Source organism: Adiantum capillus-veneris, chromosome 5 (genome assembly GCF_014529385.1).
Source record: "Adiantum capillus-veneris isolate H3 chromosome 5, ASM1452938v2, whole genome shotgun sequence".
Taxonomy (NCBI): domain Eukaryota; kingdom Viridiplantae; phylum Streptophyta; class Polypodiopsida; order Polypodiales; family Pteridaceae; genus Adiantum; species Adiantum capillus-veneris.
The window spans coordinates 69372180-69399008 of NC_140935.1; the positions used below are offsets into that span (position 1 = coordinate 69372180).

Genomic DNA, 26829 nt, shown 5'->3' on the forward strand with positions numbered 1-26829 from the left:
GGAGTCTGTTGCTGACACTATTGCAGTTGTATGTGCGGAGGTCCTGACAGCAGAGCAGTTGCACGTGGCTGATGAATAATTCCAAGCCACGCAAGCCAAGGTTGAGGCTGCTAGGATGCCTATGCCATTATGCAACCTACCATCTGATGATCCAAAGCTCGTATCTGTGGTGCATGGGAGCATTGACTTGGATGCAAAGGGCAACAGGGAGGAGGACGACAAGGAGCAAGAGGTAAACTGTATCCTAATTTTCATGTTACTATTTTATCCTTCATTGTCTTTTTTCTCAACCTTCATCGGTTTATGACAGGATGTCGTGGAGGTCGATGATTTTGCTGCAAGGACGGGTGGCAAGCGGACGGGCTGTGGACCTCAAGCTTCCCTTGCACATTACCTAGAACAACTCCCCCCTTGCAAAATGGCCATTATACATAATGAATTTACTCCCCAAGCCCATTTTATGACTTGGTCGTTAAAAGCTTTGAGCAAGTTTTTGTGTTTGAGCACCATTGCTCAAACTGCGCATCAAGTGTTCGTAGTGCGTAGATCCCTTGTATGCACTGCGTTTGGCACTGGCTTTCGTGGTAAAGTGCTTGCCTAGATAGGGATACATGCTTCCATTGGCTCAACTGACCCAAAGGCCATAGCGCAGTCTCTCTTGACTGGGGAGTTGCCTTACGCGCAAAATAGGTGCCAGGAAATGGTCAAAAAAGTTATGAACTCCTCAGATACATGATGTAAAATCACCGTTTTGGAAGTAATAAATAATATTTGAAATTGTCTCTCTATCTTGCAAATTCTTTTGAATGTGATTTGTCAATCTTGAAAATTATTTCAATTGTTGATATGAAAATTGTTTTGATTGATGACTTTGTAATTTCAAGTTCTGTATGTAATCTCAGTCAATTTTAGTAAATTTAGGTATTTTATGTTCCCTAGGGGGTAGATAAGCCTACCAAGGGCCAAAAAAATCCTGGCCACAAGGGCGCGCAAATGGCCCATCCATCAGTTTTGGATGGGCCATTTGTGCGCCCTTGTGGCCAGGCTTTTTTTTGCCCCTGGTAGGCTTATCTACCCCCTAGGATACTTACAAAGCACAAATTTATTGAAATGAATTGGTTTAACATCATTAATTTAGATGCACCATTTTTATGGCAATTCCAGCATATGTTCACACTCAAGGACACTAGAAAAGGTGAAATCAATTATGAAATGAAGTTTCTAGCACACTATCACCTGCTTTAGCTCTACCTAGTACACCCCTGCACCAAAAAGTCCAATTACATTGGACATTTGAAAAATCCAAATTAATGTTGCATAGACACTTGGTTTCACAATATGTTTTTTTTTTAATATCCTATAGGGAATTCAAAGCTTGAAATGGCCAAAAAAGGATGTCCACAAGGATCCATGTAAAATAATGTTGCAAAACCAATAGGTTTTAGTCAATTTGTGGTTTCTAAGTACCTTGGGGGTAGATAAGCCTACAAGGGGAAAAAAAAAGCCTGGCCACAAGGGCGCGCAAATGGCCCATCCAAAATTGATGGATGAGCCATTTGCGCACCCTTGTGGCCAGGCTTTTTTTTGCCCCTTATAGGCTTATCTACCCCCAAGGGTACTTAAAAGACCTAAATTTACTGAAATTGACTGAAATTACATACAGAACTTGAAATTACAAAGTCATTTCATTACAAAGATAATAGACACAGTAGACACAACAAAAGTCCAATCATTACAAAGATAAGGGTGTGCAATAGAAAAAGAGGGGTAACTTCGGCTAATGCTCGAAGTCTCGTCGCAATCGACGTGCAAGCTGCATATCTTTTGGTTGTATTGTCATTCGCTTTGCATGAATGGCGCATAGGTTGGTATCTTCCAACACCGAAATCATGTGGGCCTCTGCAGCTTCTTGAATAGCCTCTAGCGCTATTGCTTGCATTCTATACTAATTTCCATAGCTTTGAAGCACCTCCTTCACAACGCGAGCAAAGGGGGCGCGTCGAATCAAAAGCTCCGTCTTCTTCTGGTAGTGACGGATTTCTGCGAATGCCCTTGCTAACTTTCGACGCCACTGCGGTTGTCTTGGAGGCACTTGTACATTTGCTAGCGGGCGTCGTTTAGGCTTCTTGAAAAACTTAGACTTGCGCCTGTTTACATGCTTAGGGGTTGGTTCTGCATTCTCTTCTGATTCTTCCTCTTCCCTTGGCTGCCGATCTTGTCATGTGGGGAGAGCTCCCTGGCCTCGAGGCAATGTCTTCTCCCCAACGGCCACCCGGTGTGTGCGCGGTATTTTATCCCGCAGCCATGGTGGCTCACTCTCTGATTCAGTGTGTGTATGGACCACTCGAGTCTTGGATGGTCCTGCTTGTGATTGGTGGCGCGACAGCTGCTCCCTATCGGACTCTGCTGTTTGCTGGGCCTCTTCTTCTCTCCAGCGCTGGGCACGTTGCTTCATTCTCCTTCTAGGTGTTATATCTTGAGGAGGTGGAGATTCAACAGTCCTCGATGACTCTCGTGCCCTACCACCATGCCCACTACCAGAAGAGTTACTGGAACGGCCAGGTATTCGTAGCCGTTTTCTTGTGCCTTTAAGCCATGACGGCTTCTCACATCCTTGGAGGGTGTTTTTGTTGGTAGGTGGATGCTCTTTCGCGGTTTGTTTGGTGCGTTCCATTTCGTTGGTAAGAGCTCACCTATTCTTAAGAAATGAGTGGTTTATGAGAGCATGCAATATTTATAAGGGCCCATTCAAAAAGGGCCCTGTTCACACTAATTTTTGAAAAAAAGTATTATTTTTTAAATAAACATGTCGCTAAGAGTTGGACCCTGCGTTCACGTTTAGTGACTCGCCAGTATCCACTTTGATCCTTGTCGCACTCTGCATCGCCGCCATGCAGCATGCTTGGTGGGACCTTGCGACATTCGCCACTTGTTGCTATGCTCTTGACGACTCCATTTTCGCACTTCAATAGCAATCTTGGATTGTCGCGCACGCTCCATTGTGAGCTTACGAGTAAATGTTGTGCGAAAAAACCAGTTGAACATTTCCTCCAAATAGTTGGATTGCACCATTCCACCACCATGTCGAGTGTTTTTGAAGTACACTCCCCTTGCTCGATAATGGGACTTCTCCATGCCTTGAGTGCTAAAAATTTCAAGCGATCCATACTTGTGCATAAAAAATGCACCATGCGCAAACAAGATATGTTGTTCACATGAGTAAACGATCCACATTATTAAATAAAAACAATCCCTTGTAATGAATACACCATGTAAAATGACTTACCATGTAATGTGTGATGTTATTTTCACCCCAAGAAAGCGTGAAGACCTTGGTAAAATCTGCCAAGGCTTCTTGAAATGATTGGCGTTGTTCTTCTGTTGTGCTGTTAAGGCCCATAAGCTTGACCATTTTATCAAAATGTACCCAAACTTGCTTGCGCTTGTTTGCAAGCTCGCCATTTGAATCATTGTCAGTAGTAGCTTTGCATAACTCCTTCCAAAGCTCCCAAAGGTTACCTGCCTGTTGGTTGGAGCTGTTTTGAGCATCATTTTGACTTGGCTTTCCTTGGGAAACTTTCTTCAAAAAGTGTTTAGCTTTTTGTCCACTCATTGACACTTGTTGAGCAATTTCATGGGCCTCCCCTGTGTTCTTTGCAGCAACGATAGACACATTTCCAACGTGACAGCCAATGGAATTCAAGAGTACCTCCAGTCTTTCAATTGCTTCCTGGGACTTTTCCAATGGTTTCATTGTGAAAGCATAGTCAATGTGGAGCTTCAATAGACTATCAAAAATGCGCATGAATGCGTGTAATGTACAAAAATGTACATTCGATAGAGGAAATGGAAAGATTGGATTCCAAGCGTGGTCCTTTTGATCACGGTCTGGGGCATTGAACATGGGACATCTCAGAATAGACGCTTCCCATTTTGATACCCTTGTTCTCCATGCCCTTGCCATGGAAGCATGGAACCGACCTTTGCAGTGCTCTTATGTGATATTTGTCCATTAGGTTTGTACCCTCGAGTGCAAAATGGACAAGGCGTGAGAGAAGAAGCCCCTTGTTTGCAGCCAAGCAAACACTTTATGGTATTCAAATCCCCACCTAAGTGCCACTCCACATCATAACTACCAAAACCCTCAATCTCTAACTTCTGACCTGCAATTTGGGAGTGTATTACTTCTGTGATCCATGGAGTTCTCTCAAAAATCCATGAAAGTACTCCATTGGTCTCTTTGGGCACCTCAATAGCACCCAACCACCAAATATCTTTCTCTGATTGCACGCTAAAAGATGGGGTGGAAGATGGCTTGACTGAATCCCTTCGCTTGGTTTGCAGAAGAGCCCCGTTCATTAGAGTGACACTTAGCCTCTCTAACCTTCGGCCTTTCACTATTTGACACTCATCGAGTTTCAGCACAAAAGCGACTTTTGTGCCAAGCACTACAAAATAAATAGTGCAAAGACCTTAAACTTCAGAGTCTATGATAAGAATAATACCAAAGAAAAAAGTAAAGTGTGTCACCTTCTTCAGGTAAGTCGTAAAATCTAAGCATGGCTTCTTGAAGCCTTCTAAGATCCACGAAAATATTGTTCCACATTGTTTAAGGAAAGCCCTTCTCCGAAGGTCTTATGGATTGTTTCTTACCTTTTTCCCTTGTCTTTGTTGCGCACGAAGCATAAAGGGAAGTTGACATTGTGTCCTCAATGTGTAGGTATGTCCCAATGCGGGAGAACACATCTTCGTTTATGGCCTTCTTTGTGAGCTTGACCTTGTGAGGAATGGGAAATAGGTTTTCCACAATGCCATGTTCTTTGAGGGCATCCTTTAGGAGTTGGAAAATAGCTTGATAGGCTTTGGTGCTGATTCCAGCCTCATCACAAGCTTGTTGAACGTCATCATCACTAACCACATTTCTTAATTTATGCATAAGGTCCTTGGTGACTGCATCCTCAATGTGCTTACCTCCAGGTGATTGTAAGATAGAAATCATGTCCTGGGTATTGAGACAACTAGTGAGAAGGTTGACTCGATCATCTTGGCTTGTTCCACTACATGCCTCCTGGATGAAGTTTCTAGCAACAAATAAACATAAATGTTAGAAAATAGTGTGAAGTAAGAATGCAACATGCAAGTAAAGACCAAATCACCTTGTGGATGTAACTCGTCGTTTGCGTGCTCCTCCTGAATGTGCAAGAGATTCAATGGATGAATACTTGTGTTTACGTTCCCTTTCACCAAGGGGTGTTTCTTTCAAGTATGTGATGGTGTTGGTAAGCTTCTGGATGTGGGACTCCTTTTCTTGCATTTGTTGTTCAAGAGTTTTAACCACCCTCTCCGAAGAGGCAACACTCTCTTGTAATGAGGTCGTGTTGAGGTGAAGAGCTTGACATTCGTGCATCCACATATGCAAAGAAGCACCTGCACCCATACACAACCGCTTGCAATAGCCTAACAAGCCTGCTTCTCCCCTCCCAAGAAATTGAAGAAATGTGGAAAGGCTATTAAAAGGTGGATGGAAGCGGCTTATAGGATCGTAAGGGTACAAATGACCATCCACCCAAATGTCAACATTGGTCCCATAAGCGGTGCGACGTTCCTGTGACGACCTTTGATCACCCTCACTAGCGGTCTTCAGTGCAAATGCTGTGGGTAAGCGAATATGTATGCTTTTGGTGTGCGGAGTACGTGGTGGTGGAAGCAAACCATTTGTAATGTCTGTGAGCACCATGGAAGCTGTTGTGTGAGGAAGCAAATGATGAAAAGATAGAGGGGGAAGGGTAGAGAGGTTGAGGAAGATGGGAGGAGAGAAGGAAGGAGGGGGGGAGGGAGAGATTGGGGAGGAGGAGGAACGTAGGGGCAGGGAGGGAGAGGAGAGGGAGAGGGAGGGAGGAGGGAGGAGGAGGAGGAGGAGGAGAGAACAAAATGTTTATTACTTTTTGGGGGAAAAGATTTTTGAAAAACTGGACTTTCTAAGCTTGTGGGTTAAAAAATGGGTCAAAAAATGATTTTTGGATATGTATATATGTTGGGAGGGAGTTTTAAGTAAAAAACAAGTAAAAATGATTTTTAAAAAAATAAATCAAATTTTGACTCTTTGTGACCCACGTTTTTGCTGATGTGGACACACCCCAATGCTTCCTTCACTTTGAAAAAAGCTAGAGAGAGAAATGAACCCTTTAGGTCCACATCCTACATTTGTCTAAAAAAAAGGCTAGAAAAGCCTACTCAAAACTACCTTCTTCATGCCCTTGCCCCCTAAACCCCACACAACATTAGCCTTAATCCCTAAAAATTAGGATTCCTTACAAGGCCCATGCAAGGTTCATATTTCTCCTAATGATAGTATCTGGTCATTTTAGTATGCTTAGGGCCAACCAATTAAGGTTAGCGGATTTTGGTTAATAGATGGCACATTGTGTTCAGATGGTTAAGGTATGATGTGTAAAGTCTCTTAGATTAAGACACTCTAGATCGCATTAGGATAGTGTTTGGCCACTTCAGTGTGCTTAGGGCTAGCCGCTATGACTACCAGCTTAAGGCTAGTGACTTTTTGTTTGGCCACTAATAGATCAATCATATAATCTGGAACGTTAAGATAGGCCATGTAAACCTGCTTAGGGTTAGTGACTTTTGTTTTGGCCGCTCCAAATGGGATTAATGCAACCTTTGACCATTTCAGTCTGCTAAAAGGGTTAGCGGCTTATGGTTTGGTCGATGATAGATGACCACGTTTAAATGGTTTGACTGAGAAGAGTTTTATGATAGATTGTTATGTATTAGGTTTGTTCTTGATCTATATGCACTGTCACATAGACATGGATGTGTACTTAGGTTGTACCCATAAATATAGGCATTTTCCAATAAACAAAAAAGTATTACATAATGGTCATGATTTTTGTACACCTCTAGACCAGGGTGGGCAGGAATTGGGCATGATTAGAGATTGTGAGGTAGTTAAGTTACATTATTATATGTTGTTGGTTTGGCTAATTAGGGATGGTCATGCAAATATGTTGTTGTTTTGAATGATTAGCACTAGTGACAAATGGTTTGGACGCTTAGGATTATATGTGAAGATGCTTATGGCTTGGTTGATTAAGATTGGTGGATTTTAGTTTGGCCATCATGACTAGTCGTGAGAAGACGGTTTTGCTCCATTTAGGGCTAGCTAATTGTTTGTTCACATTTATCTATTAGCTCATATTTTACGCTCTAATAACGGTAAACTTGTGACCACTCACTATTACTTGTTTTTTTGTTTTAAAATCTTTAGATTAAGGGAAAATTACCAAAATACCCCTCTAATTTTTGGAAATTCTCAAAATACCCCCAATATTTTGTCACAAATTCCCAAAATGCCCTTCAATTTTTCCAAAATTCCCAAAGTACCCCTAGTCGTGAGATTAAATTTCTTGAAAGATGAAAATATTTGTAGGTTTTCATAAGAAGATTGATTGTCTATCAATCCAAGATGCTAAAACTAGAATTTGTGTATGTTACTTAGGCTTTGAAGATAAATGTTTGCATTATTTTTAGACATAATGGCCCTTGTTGCAAGGTAATTTGTGAGAAATTACATGTTGAGCACTCAAAAATGGAATTAAATTTCAAAAAGGAATAAAGATTAGAAAATCTTGAACAATCCAACCAAAATAGATGCAAGGGTATTTTGGTAAATTTTGAAATTTGAGGGATATTTTGGGACTTTCCACAAATTAGAGGGGTATTTTGGTAATTTTACCTTAGATTAATTATGAATGATAGGATGGCACACCCTTGTATACTATTCAAGCATCAAATGTTTCAAGAGCAAAGATCTGTGGTCAGCATATACACAACAACGACCTTTTTCCATAGAGCAGCTACAAGGTTTGCATTATCAATCTCATGGTCAAGAGAGCATCGATCAAATCTTGGATATTGATATCACTCCAACCTCAACATGAATTAACAAAGGAGGCACAAATTAAATGAAACACTACTGGTGGAGTCAACCCCATCAACCATCGATGCTAGTTTTTAAGAAGTTGAGATTAAATGGATGTTGGATGTATTCCTTGAAATGGACCCCATCATTGAAATCCAAGGTATAGAAAGCACCAGCAGGGAAGCCAATACTACTTCTCGACCCCAATCATCCATTTACAATGACAAAATGAGAATGAAAAAGAGGAAGGAGAGATGATGAAAAGGTTTACCCATATGATGCTTTATAGTGGTGTCAAAATTTTTATTATACGTACAACTTTGGCAATGCTTAATCTATAATCTATATATGGATGGTCCGAGAGGAGTGTTACAAAGATTTTCAGGTAAATATACATATGTTATAGTAATTTACCTAAAAAGCCAAAGTTCTTGTTTAAATTGTTTAAACAATTTTGATAGATTGCTTAATGAGCAAATTTTGCCTGAAGGCAATCACATGCCCCCTACTTGATCCACCGCCAAACAATTGCTTACAAACTTGGTGATGGATTATAATAAAATCCATGCATGTCCTAACGATTGTTTACTAGTTTTGAAATGAGTATGAGTATTTGGCACAATGTACCAAATGCGGATCAAATAGGTATAGAGAGGACACACAAGGGAAATCTGTTACTGCAAAGGTTCTACAATACTTTTCAATCATTCCAAGGATAAAGATTATGTTTAGGTAGAAGTCTATACAAACTTTAAAGTTATGGCATCAAACACTACAAGAGATCGCTTAAATTCCATCGTCAGATCATCGATGTCGATGGCGGGCGTTGGTATATGTGTAGGTAAACCTAGAGGGAGATTATTTTTTTTTCAAGTTTTTGATGTTGATACCAAGACACATACCAATGTCGGATCCATCGCTCATTCCAATACATATACCAAAGCTTGTACCGATGGACTCTACAAAAATAGAACCCACAAGTTCCTCCTACTTATTTTACTCGTTTTTACCCTCCTCTCTTGCCCTCTTTCTCCTCACTTGATATAGATCTACTGCCACACGGCTTGCCAAACTTGAGATTTCCACTCATACGCTGCTCCCCATCAACAAGGTAAGCTTCTTTTCAAGTTTCGTAGTAGATTTGTTTACTTCTATGTGTGTGTGTGAGTAACATAGTATGTGTGTTTGTTTTTGCACGTTTGGCAATATTTCTTCAAGTGTTTCTTGCTCAAATAGGCCGCATGTGAGTGCTCTATCATTCTCTTTGTTGCATCCACACATTCACACAAATAAACAAGAATGCACACTAGACAATTATATAAAGAAAGATTACGATATTTGATCATTGAAAGAAAGAGTTATTTTGATTTATGTCATTTTACAATTAGTTTTGTTATGTTTATGTAAATAAATTAGAAATTAAGAAATTATATTGTTATTTTTTTAATTGTGACTTTCCATAGGTGTTGTAAATTTAAATTAGAAACTTTATAGTGTTAGGTTTTGAGTACCTTTTGATTTTTATTCGTTAATTTGCAAATCATTGATCAACATTGTTAAGTTGATCACTTAAAACAAAGCGACATTATGTTGATCAAACGTAATTGTCCGCTTTGGGCTATTCACTTAAGTAGAGTTAGCCCCCTAAGACAAAACTTTTTGGTAATAAGTTGTTTCATTGCTTAGGAATGGTCTCTATCTAGATTGGTGAAGGCTAGCTCCTTAATTAGAGCTAGGCTGCTAGGTATTCAATCGTTTAGCCGAGTCCACTTAGTCCAACCCGTAGCTCCTCTAGCTTTGTTATTTAGCCACTTAGCCGCTTAGGGATAGTCATGTATGTCTAATTGGTATTTAGACAATTTATAGGGCTTGCCGCTTCAAGCTAGCTGCTTACGTATTGAGTCGCTTAGTCGCTCAAACCGTATTACTTTGTATTTAGGCCGTTGAAGGCTACACGCTTAGGATTAGTTTCTTAGGTTCAATTGCTTAGCCACTTAGCCACTTAGAACTACTCGCATAGGGCTAATCAGTATTCACATTGCTTAATTAGGGTTGGCTGCTTAGGGCCAGCCGCTTAAGTACTTAGTCGCTTAGCCGTGCCGCTTAAACCCATGTGCTTTATTATTTATCCCTTAATCCACTTAACTAAGGTTAATCGCTTAATTTGGGTGAATCAATATTCAAACCACTTAAGACTTATTGTTTAGGGCTTGCCACTTAGGGCTATTCTCTAAGGTTAACTGCCTCTTTGCCGTCAAAATGCTTAGGCCTATCTGCTTTGTTATTTAGGTAGGGCTAGTCGCTTATGTGTTTGACTGTACGCACCTTGATATTTGACCAATAAAGACGAGATTATTATCCGGTGGTCTTGATCTCTGTGCACCTCTAGAACAAGGTGTGCAAAGATCGGGCATGGCTAGAGAATCTGAAGTTGTTAGAGCTAGCAGGAAATGGCAGAAAAATTGCAAGCAGACTTTAGAAATACAACGATCTTCAGAAAAGACTTGTGTACTTCAAAAATGCAAACAAAGTAAAATAATGCAAACAAACTTCAATAGCGTATATATTTCAAAAACGTAAACATATTTCAAAAATGCCAATGATCTTCAGATAGGGTTGTATTGGATCACGTCCTTGCATTGTCATGTAGTTATGGGTGTGTACTTACATCGAATCCTAATACATAGTCATTGACCAATAAAGATGAGATTAGTACCCGATGGTCTTGATCTTCGTGCAGCTCTAGACCAAGGTGTGCGCGAATCGGGCATGGCTAGAGAATGTGAGGTTATTAGAGGTAGTGGCAAATGGCAGAAAAATCACAAACGGACTTAAAAAATGCAACGATCTTCAGAAATGACTTGTGTACTTAAAAAATGCAATCGATATTTGATCAACGAGTAATAGCGCACGTAGACTTCAAAAACACAAACATATTTCAAAAGAAAAATTGGGAATGCTCGTAGAGCTCTGCTCAAATTTTTTATTCGGGCTCATCGCGACCTCCGTTTCCACTACAGCTTGGTCTGCACATGCAATTTTGTCATTTTGTGCAATTTTTTTATCAGTGCCAATTACTGCATAACAGGTCCCATACAATCTTTTGCGGGTTGTGCTATATAGCATGTGCTGGTCTCACTCAGTTTCTGCTCATTTTGCGCAGTTTTCACATCAGGTGCATACATTGTACATGGTTGACGACAACACAGATGTGTTCAAGATGTTTGCTACGAGGACAGATTGGATAGGGACAATTACCCTATGAGGGCTTATATGATGCAACATGTTCTTATGTTGAAGGGTGTCTAGAATATTGTGCAGGGCATTGATGTATGTCCTAGTTCTAAGGATGTAGGCGATGTTGAGGATGTTGTAGGTCTTGCTGCAAGGATTGTTGTTGTCAGCGTTGTTTTGCCTACAATAGAACAAGCTCGTTGGGATGTAAAGGATGCACATCTCATGCGTTGATTACATTGTCTATGAAGCGCACCATTACTCCTCACATTCATTCAGCAAAATCTGCAAAACAGGCTTGGGATATTCTCGGTGGTCTTTATGCAAGCCGCAATGAGGCAAAAAATGCATTGCTACGTAAAGAGCTGGAGTCGAAGATTATGCATGAGGAAGATGATGTGGACACTTTGCTTGCTGATATGAGGATACCAATGAGAAACTTATTTCTACAGGTGAAGTCATTTCAGACAGTTCCCTTGTGCAGACTATTCTTGATGCCTTGCCAGACTCTAACCAGACTTTTCTAGTACTTGGAGACTAATGACCCAAGGAAATCCTACAGTTGTCAAGTTTGATGCATTGTGCACATTGCTGTTACGAGAGTCATTTTCTAGAAAAAAACAGGACTAGACAGCGTGCAGTTGAATAGGCTTTTATTACTTCTCAAAGAAAGGGTGGCAACATCAATGCAACCACTTCTTATGGTTCCTCTGCGAATGGAAAATCACCTGTTCCTAATGATTTTGTTGGAAATAATTTGTCTAGAAATTCTAGTGATAAGGGCAAAAAGATGCGTTGCCATTATTGTAAAGCTAATGATCACTTGATCAAGCAGTGTCCTAAGTTGAAGGCCAAAGAGGCAACGAAGAAAGAGGGTGGTTCCATTGCAAATACTAGTTCCACTACAAATGCATCTATTGTTGAGTCTTTTGTGAAAGGAGACTGTGATACTAATGTTGATGTAGAATGGGCTTTTAGTGCAGAGTGCATCTATAATCATGATATCCATGATGTATGCATGTCATTTGCTGCAAATTCACATAGTGTGGTATTTTGACAGTGGTGCTACAAAGAACATTACCTCACATCGTGATTTGTTCACCTCTCTCGAGTCTGCCACTCATGGGAATTCAGTCACTTGTGCCAACAATGCCTCTTATCCGGTTTAGGGAGTTGGAGAGATTGTGCTTACTGCTACAAATGTCAATTTTTTAACACTTGTTGATACACTTTATGTACTTGGGATCAAGAAGAATATTTTATCTGTATCTGCACTTGCTAGACTTGGCCTTGTAGTCAAATTTGTGGATAGCAGATGTACAATACATGATCTCAGCGTCGTTTGAAATTATTGCATCTGGCATTTTATGTTGTGGGATGTATAAGCTCACTTTGTATCACAAGTGTAAGCAGAATTTTTGCAAATACAATTTTGGATATTTCAGATGCAAAACTTTGGCATGCACGTTTTGGTCATGTGAATTTTACCAGTTTTTTGCATTTGCAGAAATCTGATATGGTGCTTCTTTTCCACCTCATGAATGACCTGTCAAACATGTTTGTGAGAGTTGTAATTTGGGTAAGATGCAGCGTTCTAAGTATCCAAAGGATGGTTCAGTTAGGTCCACATGAAGGTTGAAGCTTGTGCATAGTGATGTTTGTGGGCCCATGCAAACTCCGTCCTTAGGAAATTACCTTTACTTGATTACTTTCACTGGTAATTACTCTAGGCATGCATGGATATTTCCGCTTAAAGTGAAGTTCAAAGTATTAATGTGCTTCAAACAATTTCTAGCTATGGCTGGAAATTTCTTGAAATGTACTATGGGCACCCTCCACGAATATGTACATAGATGCTAATGAGTCAGGTAAAACCCTTGTAAATATGCCTGCTTTTGATATGTCAATGAAAAGCTTAATTTCTACGTACATGATTTTTGTTAAGGAATCTCTAAATGATCCTAATGTTTTACTGGATAAAAATGGTTGCAATCAAGAGGAATTAGAGTTGTCTACTTTCCTAAGTAGACTCCAAGATTTTTTTATTGATGCTATCCCTAGAGAGTTACCTCCAAAAGGAGGTGATGATGATCATGCAATATAGATTCTACCCAGAAGTCCACTGCCTAATAAGCCTCCTTATCGAGTTTCACGAGCTCAACAAGAGTGTGCATAACCCTTTGCGACCAGCCTTGCCTTGTGACGCTCAATGTTACCATCAGCTTTATACTTGGTTTTATACACCCATTTACAGCCAATCTCTTTCTTGCCACTTGGCAATGGCACCAACTCCCATGTGTCGTTTGCTTCCAATGCAGCCATCTCTTCATTCATTGCATCATCCCAATGCACATTTCCAACTGCATCCTCAAAACATGTGGGCTCCACATCCTGTATCACCTTAGCCATGTAGGCTTGGTGATGCGCTAGATACCCATCATAAGTCAATTTTTGAACTGGATTTCTGACTCTGTTAGATCTACACGATCCTGGGTCACTCCTTTGCCCTCTAGCATCTTCTTGTACTTTCCTTACACCAGGTGTCCTGACAGCCGAAATTCCAAATTCCTCATCAAGACTTTGTTCAGAACCATATGAATCCATGTCTACATGTGAAAAACCTGATGATGCATCAGCCATAAAGGGAGTTCATCAACCTTTTCCTCTCCTTTTCGTGATACATTCCATGTACCTGCTGGTGAGGTAACCTGCGTACATAGTCTACCATTCCATGGCTTCTCAACAGATCCACGAGAAGAGGACTCTTGTGGTCCACTCAAAACCTGTGACTGTGGCCTCACATTTTGTACAACCACATCATCTTTTACATCAGCCCCAATAGTGCCATGTGCATTACTGTACCAGCTGCTCATCTCATCAAAGACTACATCTCTGCTCACTCGTAATTCTCGTTTAGTAGGATTGTACCACCTGTACCCCTTTTGTTCAAGGGAATATCCCATAAGAATACATTTCTCTGCTTTAGGATCCAATTTCCTACGCAACTCATCTGGTACATGCACGTAAGCTATGCAGCCAAACACTTTCAAGTGTGCCAAATCAGGCTTTGTACCTGTAAACTTTTCCTCAGGTATTACATCATGCACCACAGCTGTAGCTGTCATGTTCATAATGTACACAGCTGTATTTACAGCTTTAGCCCAGAAATGATGAGGCGTGTTCTTCTCATGCATTAATGCACGTGCAACCTCTGCAATGTGCCTGTTTTTCCTTTCTGTGACCCCATTTTGCCGTGGAGTTTATCTGCATGTAAACTGCTTATGTATACCATGCATTCACAAAAAATCTAAAAAATCATTGGAGAAGTACTCTCCCCCTCCATCTGACCTCAATGTCTTGATTTGCATATCTGTCTCCTTCTCAATCATGACTTTGAAGTCTTGCAAGTGACCAAACACTTCACTTTTGTTACGCATGAAGTAGACCCATACTTTCCTTGTATGGTCATCAATGAAAGAGACATAGTACCTGCAACCATGTATACTTGCTGTATCGGTTGGACCCCAAACATCTGTGTGCACCACCTCAAGTGGCTTTTTACATACATTGCGCTCATGTGGAAATGAGCCCTTTGACTGTTTTCCAAACTGGCATGCTGCTCACAGTTTATGCATACTGTCCACCTTGAATTTGGGCACACCTTTTACCATCTATTTTGATTGCATGCTGCGTAATCTCTGCTCATTGACATGGCCAATGCGTTTGTGCCAAATGTTAACATCAGCCACAACACCTGTGCCCTGTGCAAATAATGCAGCTTTTACCTCAGGCATGTCTACATTCAGGGTAAACATTCTGCCCACACATTTGCCCTCTGTGATCAGCTTACAACCATTCTTGAAATCTTCTACATAACATCCATTCGGATTGAAGCGAACTTGCAAACCCTGCTCAACCATTTGTCCAACAGAGACAAGATTCTTTGTAATGTTTGGGACATGAAGTACATATGCTAAGTACTTTGATTTCCCACTCTTTGTATTTAGAGGTATGTCCCCTACATGAGCAATGGGGTGAGCTGTGTCGTCTCCTCTCTGCACAAAGCCTGACACATCTGGTTTGCGCATATCTCTAAACCACTTTCCACGAGACGTCATGTGATTAGAGGCACCGGAATCCACATACCAAACATCATCTTGGGTGGAATTCTCTGCAGTCATTGTATTCATTACATGCTGCATAACAAACATGCGCTCTCTTCTGCTGTCATCTGCATCTCTGCTAGTAGATGCATAGTTTCCCTGTTCTCTCTTTCCACTTGCTTTTCCCTTTGGACAATCACGTGACATGTGACCTTTTTCACCACAAGTCCAACATTCTGTGCTATCTGCAGTATGTTGCTGCTTGCTTGATCCTGCACCACGACCTCTTTGACTCCCCCTGCCTTGAGACTGGTTTCCCCTGCCATCTGTATTGTTCTTATTTGATTGACCTTCTCGAAATTGGCACCTGCAACCACTTGGGCCTTGACCACAACCTCTACCTCTGTTGGAGCTAGAATAGAAGGCCTGTTCAGACCTATTTCTACCATGAGAAGAAGATGTGTCAAGACCAAGGTTCTTCTCCTCAAGAATAAGCATAGAAATCAAATCTTGGAACACGGGGATGTCGTCTCTTGTATTCATGGAAGACCTGAAATGTACATACTTATCTCCTAGACCATCCAAGCATGCACGGACTATGTCATCGTCTTCCTCTGAGACTTTAATAGATCCAAGAGCCTCAATGATACTCTTGATCTTCAAGGCATAATCATTGATGGAGAGGTTGTTCCTCTGAACCTGATTTAGCTCCAACTTTAGTTGAAGCTTCCTGTCCTTGGTGATCACCTCGAATACTCTACCTAAGTTTTTCCATGCAATGGCGGGGGTTTCAGCATCTTGTAGATAGCCCATCATGCCATCTGTGATGCTCATTTCTGAACTTCCATGCAGGGTAGTTATTTTTCTCAAGCTTCTCAGTGACAATCTGACTGAAACCGTCAGACATCTTGAAGCACTAAGACAAAATAGCTGCAATCTACAAAAACCTGCAAATCTGCTGAACCTACTATCGTGGTACCTGTAACGCTTTCTACACTCAACGAGTGTCCACAATCAAGCGTACATACAACCATTGTACTTGTACAATAAATCTCTGTGTACTGCACTTTGGAGACCTGTTAAGAATCTCTGTGAGCTCGCTAGAAACGTACCAGGCTAGCACTATAAGTGTAGTCCAGTTGTAGAATCACTGGCAGAGATCCTTCGTGTCGGTCACCTAACACGCCAGTGAGTAAATGTTGTAAGAGGCCAAGACCCGTAGTGGATGCCAGCTCAAGATGTAGAGCTCGACATCTCAACAATGTCTATAACCTCTCTAGCATGTGTGCTAATAGAAGGAAGGAACATTCAAAATATGAGGTGTAACTGTCTTTGTGGCTCGTAGCTTTGGTTGTGCACTAGTGTGGCTTTGCATCCTATGCTCCATATATGCCCTAGCCTCTGCTATGATTTATTCTAAGGTCAGTCTCCTAGATGGTGGTGAGGATGGAAATCCTGGAGGTGATCAAAGTTCTGTATGCTGCAGAGTCATCATATCTACTGTATGCTCAGTATCACTAGGCCGTGAAGGAGAATATCGTAGTCCACATAGTAATACATATGTAGAATCAGCATGGACACTCCTATAGGTACATCGGATGGAACCTGGGGGGATCACAATCACTATATCATAGAAGGGATACTCTCTAGATCTAGCAAGCTCTCTCATGTAAAACCTCCTATCCTCATTCATATATATGGGTCTAGTGTCACATACTCGCAATGATGCAGTCTGTGGCAGCTCGAGTGTGTCTCTACAATCCTCAAGATGGGCTAAAGTGATATGCTCTGGACTATCCTCCGTCATGGGTCTATATACTGTACCAACACCATCAAGAATATGACATGGCAATGTGGCATGTACCCGGGCTCTAAGCATCTGAAATCTGGGAGCCTGGATATCTGTGGGCTAAATCTGGATATACCTATGATGGGTATCTACATGGATGTACACAGGCAATCCATCTAGCCCGCCATGGATCTATAATAATCGATCAAATATGGCCTCAAGATCCATGATTGCCAAAGTCTAGCAGTGTAGGTCAAATCGGGTGTGAGGGGGCAATAAACCAATGGACTAGGTACAAGGAGTAATCTGGCAATAAATGGCTATCCAAATGGTAATCGGGATCTCTGTGTATAATCTGGCTCTAAAATCGGTCACTCAATAAAGTTGTAGCCAAATGTAAGTCTAGTAACAAAATCGAGCTCGTATCACGCGTCAGTGTGCTAAGAATAGCCAAAAGCGGCCAAACTGAGATCTTGTGTGTGAATAGGCTCTAACTAGCTAAATTTGGTCAATATCAAGGCCAAAACACATCTCTATCGCAAGTCCAGGTCAAATATGGTCAATCGTGGAACTATGCGGTCAAATCGAGCCAAAATGCAATATTGCGCATGAAACAGCTCTTAAGCATTTAATCTGAAAAATCGTAGATCCATAATCAAAACCCGTATCAAACAAGGTCTGTGTGTGTGATCTGGCTCGAATATGCTAAAAATAGCTCAAATCGACAAAATCGGACAATTTCGAATGAAATCTGACCCTCGATTCTCTAAACGTGTCTATTCGTGCTTAAATGCGTGTGAACAGGGCATGTGCGGATATTTGATGCATGTGCAATGCAATGAAGAGAAACAAAACAGAGAAAAGCAAACAAAACAAAAAAATTGTTTTTTGAGTTTTTTTTTTCTAAATTCTCTTGAGTGTGTGCGCGAGAGAGAAAACGTGTGTTTGTGTATGTGTGTGTGTGTATGCTTGTTTGTGTGTTTCTTTCTTAGTGTGTTGACTTTTTTGTCTTCCATTTTTTAAGTCTTTTGTCTTTTCTTCTTTTGTTTGTTTTGCTTTTGTTTTGTGTGTGTGTGTGTGTGTAGGGGTTGGGTCACACGAGGTCAAGGAGTGGAGGCTAATTAGAGACTGTGTGCACGGGGGCAATGAGTGCAGAACAAGGTAAGTGTAAACATGGATGCAGGCGAGGTTGAGGCGGGGTAGGTGGAAATATACACAGATGTAACAAAGTTAAAAAAAATTGCAAGGAAGGGAAAATAACCCAAAAATGCTAAAAATAACCAAAACATTAGCGAGAGTTCATCCTTTCAAAAATTTCATTTTGGATCGATTTTTCACATCAGAGTTTTACAATTTCATCAATTTTTATAAAAATTGAACAATTTTAAGCACTAAATTAACACAAAAAATGCTAAAAATACCAAAAAGTAATGAAATAGTTACAAAAAATTAGCAAAATTCTTTTTGAAAAATATGCACCTTGTTCTACTTGATTTCTAGCATTTGGAACATCAAGATTACAATCCCAATCATTTTCCAATGCATTTGACAATCAAATCGATATAAAATTGACTGTTTTTTGTCTCTTTTTTGTCCAATTTTGACCCAAAAATTAGTAAACTCAAATTAGCAAACTAGCAAAATTAAGCATAAATCTAGTAATTAGTGCGCACACACAATTTGTACCGCAATTTGGACAGCATAACGGTGGAATTTTAGCAATCAAAAAATCTGAACCATCATTGTCATAACATCATTAAACAAGTCATTGCCTTTCACAATTCTAATTGGCACCAATTGAGCCATAACTAGCACTCAAAAGTGCGCACTTTGTCTACACATGGACATATTAATTGCACTTAAATTTTGCACTAATTTTTTTTGTAATCAAACTTTAATCAGCCTGCAAATCAAATCAACAATTGTGTGGGTTAGTGCACTCACAATTTCATGAGCAACGCGTCGATTTCCAACTCCAATTGCCGCCTACACACATGTGTGTGTACTAGTAACCGCTTAACGGCATTTCACCTACAATCAATTGAGCACAAAATCTCATGTGTAGCATCATTTTCAATGAAATTAAATACATAAGGATAATAATCACAACTTTAATCAACGATTTAGCTATGTGCAACACAAAAAGAATATGTGTTTAAAGTGTAATTAGAGAGCCTAATTAGAAAAAAATCTTGAATTACACACTAAAAGATCACTCAATTTTAGTCAAAATTTTTACAATCATATCAAACGACTGATGACTAAACCTCTAAGTAGGCATATACACATGTAAAACACTTGAATTGGTAGTGGATTGGTTAAAAATTAATGATCAATTAGTGAGAAATTGAGATTTTTCTACCTAAATCTACTCCTAAACACTCGATTATACTCAAAAATTCTCCTCGAGCTTAAGCTACCGTCCTTGGCAATGGTGCCAAATGTTAATCCCCTCGTAGCATAGCTCCAAAGAATCAACAAATTTATCAATCCAAGGATGATAGCGATCCGCCTAAGGCATGGAAACACCACATATGGGTGATTGTGTGACAGAAATGAGATAGAATTGAGTGGAGAAATCACATGAGATTATCTACAATAGGAAGAAGAGAGAAATAATGAAGGGGATGAGTGTATGCACACACACTAACCCTTATGCTAATCAAATCTACTAATATTTGCATTCTCTACTAATCCTCGTGGTCACATCCTAATCACAAGCTCACCCAAGCTCAAGGAGTTATGATTAGAGTAATGCATTACAAATCCTTAATCTACATACTAATCTAATCATGCACACACTAATAGAATCAACCACACAACAGGTAGTCAAGAATTAGAGAGCGATTAGTTCTTACTTAGGGACGCCATCGAGATGGGACTGCAAGATGCCACTAACGAGCGGCGGCTAAAGCAAGACCTATAGTAGACACGTTTTTTAATAAGAAAAATGTTTCGTTATTTACTTTAATAGTAAACAGAAGGTGGTTTCCATGTTGGATCTCCGAACAACACAGAACTAATTTCAAGCATATGAAGGTTTTTTTTTCCCCGAAGAGTTTGATTGAGGGCAGTATAAAGCAAGGACGAGATGTTGAAGCTCACAAAGAGATGGAGAAGCAAGTTTTACAGAGGTTCTTTTGAGTTCAAGAAATACCAAAGCAAAGAAGGAGTAGCTTGTGCTCGTGACGGTGTTTGAGAAGAGCAAGGGAAGGGAATGGAAGTAGGTAAATAAAGGGGAAGAGTAAAGGCAAGCGAAAGGAAGAGTGCCTTCACTCGTGCTCCCCTTTGTCAAAAGCTTTGACATTCGTACTTCTACTCATAGTCTTGGGGTTCAAGAGCTCATGGTGCCTATTGCAATCAAGTTTTCTTTGTATTCAAATTTTGAGCTCAATAAGTATACCAATTTAAGGTTTCCATAGTGTCTTTTGTACCAAATTCTGTGGTGTCGTATATCTTTCTCTCACTCGTTTCCCACAGAGTAGTCCAGTGTTGGCCCGGCTCACCTCTTGAACACTTATCCCCCCCTGAAACCGTGCTACTTGCTGCTCAATGGACATTCTTGGGGCCTATCTTTGCAAGGTTATGAATTTCGAGTAGTACTCTCTCACCGATAAGGATAGTTGTTTTAGAGCAAAGAACTCATTCATTTTGGCATCTCTCGTCTCAATCCTCTGCACCACTTGATTTGTCCCTCACCAAGCTTCTTGTGAACCAACTTCCTCTCCGCTGGCAGCTCTTCCTCACTCGCGAGCTCCTCGACAGACTGTGGTGCCCTTTGGTTTCCTCCTCTTGGTCAGGAATGACTGTAAACAGTATGTGCTCTAGGTCGGCCTTGTATTGGTGGTGATCATCGGCGGCTTTCGTCTGTAGAAGTTACTCCTCCCTGCCACGTTTTTGTTTGATGGCACTTCCTCTAGCTTGTCTCAGTCACCTACTACTCATCACTCTCTTGCAAGCCCGGCCTTGCTTTGCTAATCTTCTTATCGTTCTCTATAGGCGACACTCCTCCCGTCGGCGGCGGCTTCTCCTCAGATGTTCTCTACAGACAACAAGTCATTTTTATTCTTCATTTTTGGCTTTCTAAAAGAAAACCTTAGTGTTGTGTTGGGTTAGGGAGACTTTCATAGTTTTTAGTGCATGATGGATACTTCTATACTATATATAATGCAGCTTAAAATTTTATAGGAAGGAAAGGGCATCCACATGTCACACTGTGGTTCATTTCAAAGAAATCCTTTAAAAGCTTTTGATTTGAAATGCAAAAGTGAGGGGTAAGTGGTAAGTACTAATAATAACTGTGATGGTAGAAAATGAAAAGATATAGTTTTGACTTCTGAGTTATGTCAAAAAGTCAAAAAGCTTAGTACTTCATCTATATCTATATTATTTATAGACTTTGGCAAGGCAATGAAGTTTCACTCCAGCCAATCTCTGGGCAAAGTCAATTTTACAAACATACAAAATTTTCTTAGGGTAGATTCAAAGAGAAAATTTTCCAAATTAATCGTATCGTTTACAACGCACCTCTATTTTCTTAAAATTTTCAAGCGGATTTTTTTCTTTTCCCCCTCCTTTCAACCAATTGTATTGAGTTTTCAGCTTACTCAAGGGGAATCTAAGACACACTTTTCTTGAATGCTAACTCCAACCTTCAAATTTGAAGGGTGACTACTTCTAGTTTTGTAAAGGCTTGCTCTATTTTGCATTTTGAAGGCCATACAGAACGTCGAGCACTACATGGGATGTGCATGCTCAAATGGGATCAATGGTGGAGGTGACGGATCACGACATGCATGCATTGTACACCATGCAATCGACACATGAATCTGGCACTTGGCACCTCCATGTATAATTAATTGTCCTTCTAGCCCCGAGAATGTGCACATTGCACATTGTAGCTTTGTGCAAAGGGACAAAATTGAATGGTCCTGGAGTTGAATTGGCATGTGTTTGTGTGTGTGTGTGTGTGGGGGGGGGGGGGGGAGAGAGAGAGAGAGAGAGAGAGAGAGAGAGAGAGAGGTCTCGAATAGGACCTACCAAAACATAATTTTTTAATCGAGAAAATCTTTTTTAAAAATTTGCACAATAAAAATCGTTTGAATTTTAAGTTGAAATTTAAAGAATTGAGGATATTTACACAAACTTACAAAATTTTGCCGATTTTCTTCAAGGAAAGCTTGAAATCTAGCAAAAAATGTACAATTTTAGTCCCAAAATGGAAGAGCATAATAGACATAGAAAAGTTGAATGTTGAATATATCCACTATCACTCTCTCATCACCTCAAGGATATGCTATGCCAAAAAAGGATGGGCACACCTATTGAAAATCTGTTACAACCTTCCATGGGGCACAAATGAGTGTGTGTGTGTGTGTGTGTGTGTGTGTGTGTGTGTGTGTGTGTGTGTGAGAGAGAGAGAGAGAGAGAGAGAGAGAGAGAGAGAGAGAGAGAGAGATGAGCTTGCAAGCATCCATGTGTCATTTAAAGTGTGACTCAACTTTTCCTATGAAGGCCATAAAGAAAATCAAGCCCTCAAATTTGATGGGTGACTCTACTTTGATATTCATCTTAAAGAGCTTAAATAAATCTGAGCGCTCGACGCTTCTATGCATCATGCAATGTATAGAGAGAGAGAGAGAGAGAGAGAGAGAGAGAGAGAGAGAGAGAGAGAGAGGTTTTAATGCCAAAGGAACACATCAAGAGACCTCAATTTCTTGAACTTAAGACATGGTACTTAAGAGGGAATTGTGATCACCAATCGGTTCCTCTGCTTATTATCTAAGAAAGATCCCAAACATCTAGCCAACAAGTCTAGAACTCAAAACTTTGTGTGTATGTATGTGTGTGTGTGAATGTGCATGTGTGTGTGTGTGTGTGTGTGTGAGAGAGAGAGAGAGAGAGAGAGAGAGTGAGAGAGAAAGAGAGAGAGAGAGAGATTACAAGAGAAATAGGGACAAAGAGAGAGAGAGAGACAGAGAGAGAGAGACAGAGAGAGAGAGAGAGAGAGAATTTTCATCTTTGTGGAGTGATTATAAGGACTACAATCCACTCTCTTAACTTGTGCATTCACACACACACACACACACACACACACACACACACACACACACATTATTGCATCTCCATATGAGCCTATATTTGTCCATAGGGAGATAAATATTGATGGAGGGAGATAGAAAAGGTAATCAACAACTTGAACGCCTATGTGTGTGTGTTTGTGTGAGAGAGAGAGAGACAAAGAGAGAGAGAGAGAGAGAGAGAGAGAGAGAGAGAGAGAGAGAGACAGAGAGAGAGAAAGGGAAGTTTTTAAGTCATAGAAATACATCACGATATCTCAAAGCTCTATATGACAAGTCTTGAACTTAAGACGTGGTATTTAAGAGAGAACTGTGATAACCAATCTGCCACACTCAAAGGTTACTATAGTTTCCTTTTCTTATTCACTGAGAGAGATCCCAAAGATCTAACCGACAACTATTAAACTCAAAACTGTGTGTGTGTGTGTGTGTGTGTGTGTGTGTGTGTGTGTGTGAGAGAGAGAGAGAGAGAGAGAGAGAGAGACGGGGGGGGGGGACGGGGGAGTCAAAAACAATTTGTATTGTCATAAGAGCAATCTAAGCAAATATCAAAGGTCTACTCTAAGAGTCTCGATCTCAAGATCTAACAACAAAGGGAGTGAAAATTGCAATCTTATTGAAGTGATTACAAGGAATAAAGTACACCCTCCTCGCTTGTGCGCACGCGCATGCGCACACACACCCCTACAAATATGTGTATGTGTGTGACCCAATGGCGATGCTTTCTTAACCGCAGCAACACGCGGATCACACACTAGTACCTTTCATTTCACATCGTGACATGTCTTTACTTTTCTTGCGTTCTATTGTTTTAGAATGCTAAAGTGAAGCTTCACCTTGCATAACTTTAGTAAATTTCTCACACACACAACATGTACTTTTTTTTGGCATTCTGTTGTTTTAGAATGCTAAAGTAAAGCTTCACCTTGCATAATTTTAATAAATTCTATACACACACACACATATTAATTAGTTCTTTTTATTTCACCTTTCACATTAGGGAAATTTTGAGGTCACTTTTGTGCCCTGTAAGAATATGTAGAGAGAGAATATATACTTTATTTAAAAAATAGTGAAATGTTTGTAAAAAGGTGAGTTTGCGTCCTTTTTACCTCCGCCGAAACATGTCATTGTCAAATCTTTCTAGGATCTTTAGTATTCTAAAAAATACTCCCTCCAAAACTAGCGAAAACGTCAGTTCTGGTCCAAAATTCAAAATTTTCAAAAGCGGAAACAAACCTTTTCTCTGTCGTCTTCTTCCTCGCATCTGTAGAGCTTTTCCCTATAGTACTATCTCTGACAACTACTGTTAACAGACTTCCATGGAGAAGAGAAGCTTATACCATCTACACATTGAGCTAAATGAAGAATATTGTCCAGTGCGCAAGAGAAACAAATGTGCAGAGGTGTCCTCGTCCATATTTGAAGCAATGAGGCAAGATTAAAAAAAAACACATTGATCTCTGGACTGATGGAAGATTGTATCTAGTGGACCCAATGACAAAGAGCACTCCCCCATTCTCAAATTGTTCATCATTGATAAAATGTGTGGGTGATGGTCAAAGAGGGTTGCTGGGTTATACACAGAGTCTTGCGGCAGAGAGAGATATTCTTAAGTTAGAAGATCATTTGGCCAAACAAATGATAAATACTCTTAAACAACAGCTTGAGGAATGTAAAGAGAGCAAGGAAAAGCTACAAACTCAGCTCAAACAAGCTAGAAGAACGAATACAATGTTAGGAAACAGACAAAGAGAAAAGAAGTTAAAGAACATTGAAGCCTTGAGACGTGGTGGAGGAGGTTGCAGCAGGAGAATCAGAGCAGCAAGGTATATATGCTTATTTTATATTGTTAAGTTGCTACTATTCTTTGTTAATATGCTTAGGTTACTTTTCTTTGTTAAGTTGTATTATGATTCTGCTCCACATTATTATGCTTATGTTAGGCTGTTAATCTTTTTGTTAGGTTGTTATTATGACCCTATTGCTATTGTTTCTTTATTAAGTGATTAATATTCAGTTAACTTTAATTTAGTTGATCACTGTTTGTTTATTTTGTTGGTGTCATTTGGACAAGATCAATAATCAGTTAATTTTGTACCTTTTGATTTAGGACTTTGCTACAACCAAACTTTGCATCAAACATGGAAATGGCAGCTAAACATTATTGTGATGTTTTACCTCCCAAGGTTGCGAAAAATATTTTCACAGAGAAGAAGTTTAAAAAGGCAAAGGAGCAGTGCATTGAGGAATTTTTGCAGAGCTCTTTCTTGGACAAGGAGGATGTGCAATATACTATGGATAAGGTAGGCATTAGCAGAGATGGTTATAGCAAGCTGTTTAGAAATATGAAGTCAAGGTTAAAGCAATGTAAAGTCAGGTCCTCTTTGCTTCCAAAGCCATCCATTGTGCAGCAGGCAAGGAAAAAGATCAATGAGAGGATAATGGAGATGTTGGGTGAGCCTCACCACATTCATGGTACCTATCATGGTAAAAAGAGGGATCTTCAATTTGACGAGTTCAATAATATTTTCCTTGACTTGAAGACACTTCAGAAGGAAATGATCAGATTCTATGAGCTGGAGCATACAGAAGCAAATGGTGTTGTCAGTTTTGTGATAAAGCTTGATGAATGCAAGATTGTTAAGAACAGAAAAATTGAGAGGATTTCCATACCTTTAATGAACAGAGCATTGAAACCGAAGGATACCAAGTACTTCAGCGTGCAATCGGAGAAGAATGTCTGGTGGCTAGGTGCTTTTGAAGTAGAGAGTGAAGACTTTGATGTTCTGGATTGGGTTTTCCATCAAACAACAATACACGAAGTCATTAATGCACAAGAATTAGGGGAAGAGCTTGAAGTTGAAGGGTTTGGAAGTTACACGATGGAATGGCACATGGGAGGAGACCTTAAAACCCTTAAATGTATGTACAATGTCTCCGAAGGAGCTATGGCAAAGAGCCCTTGTCTGTATTGTATGGCATCAGCAAAAGAATGTAATCCTGCAAATTGGAACAAAGCACCCAATAGGCATACTCAAGATCCAAACTTCAAAGCAGTTTTAAATATTCCACTTGCTAATGTCCACATATGCACTCTGCATGCTCTTTGCAGAATTGCGGAGAAAATTGTACATCTGTATGTGGGGTTTGCCTGGAAGTTACAGCCAAAAGCAACTAGAGATGCTGCAATCAAATGTATTGAAAGGGTTTTATCAGAAATTGGCCTTCACAGTGGTAAGGTTAAGATTGAAACAGACCTAAAGAGGTCTTCAAATGGAAACAATGTGCCTAGAAAGGTCTCTGTTGGTGGTGTGAAGGCCAGAGCTTTCCTAGGGTTTCATGGAAAACTAGGAAAGGTAAATGCCAAGAAGGGTTCATCCAATGTGAAGTATAACCAGTGGAAAGCTCTCTACAATGCCATCAAAGATCATGGTCTTGAAGGTACATCAAGAAATAAAAAAGCAGAGGTATGGGAATCACTAGACAAAGTATTTTCCTACTGTGATAAGACATCCTGGGGCAAAAATGATCTGCCAAATTTCAAGAAAGTGCTCAATAACTTCAGAAGCCGTGCTTGGATCAACCGTCACCCCGTGCGCGATCTGTGTATGTGTGAAGAAATTCCTCCCTTCGTTATTTCGCGTACGGGGTGTCACATATAATGTGTACCCCCAAGTCCACCAG

At 40.2% G+C, this 26829-nt stretch overlaps 1 pseudogene; it reads right to left on the bottom strand.

Annotated features, from left to right (window-relative positions):
- Positions 1 to 1777: 1777 nt before the first annotated feature.
- Positions 1778 to 26829, bottom strand: part of LOC147457497 (uncharacterized) — a 29931-nt pseudogene continuing 4879 nt past the window's right edge.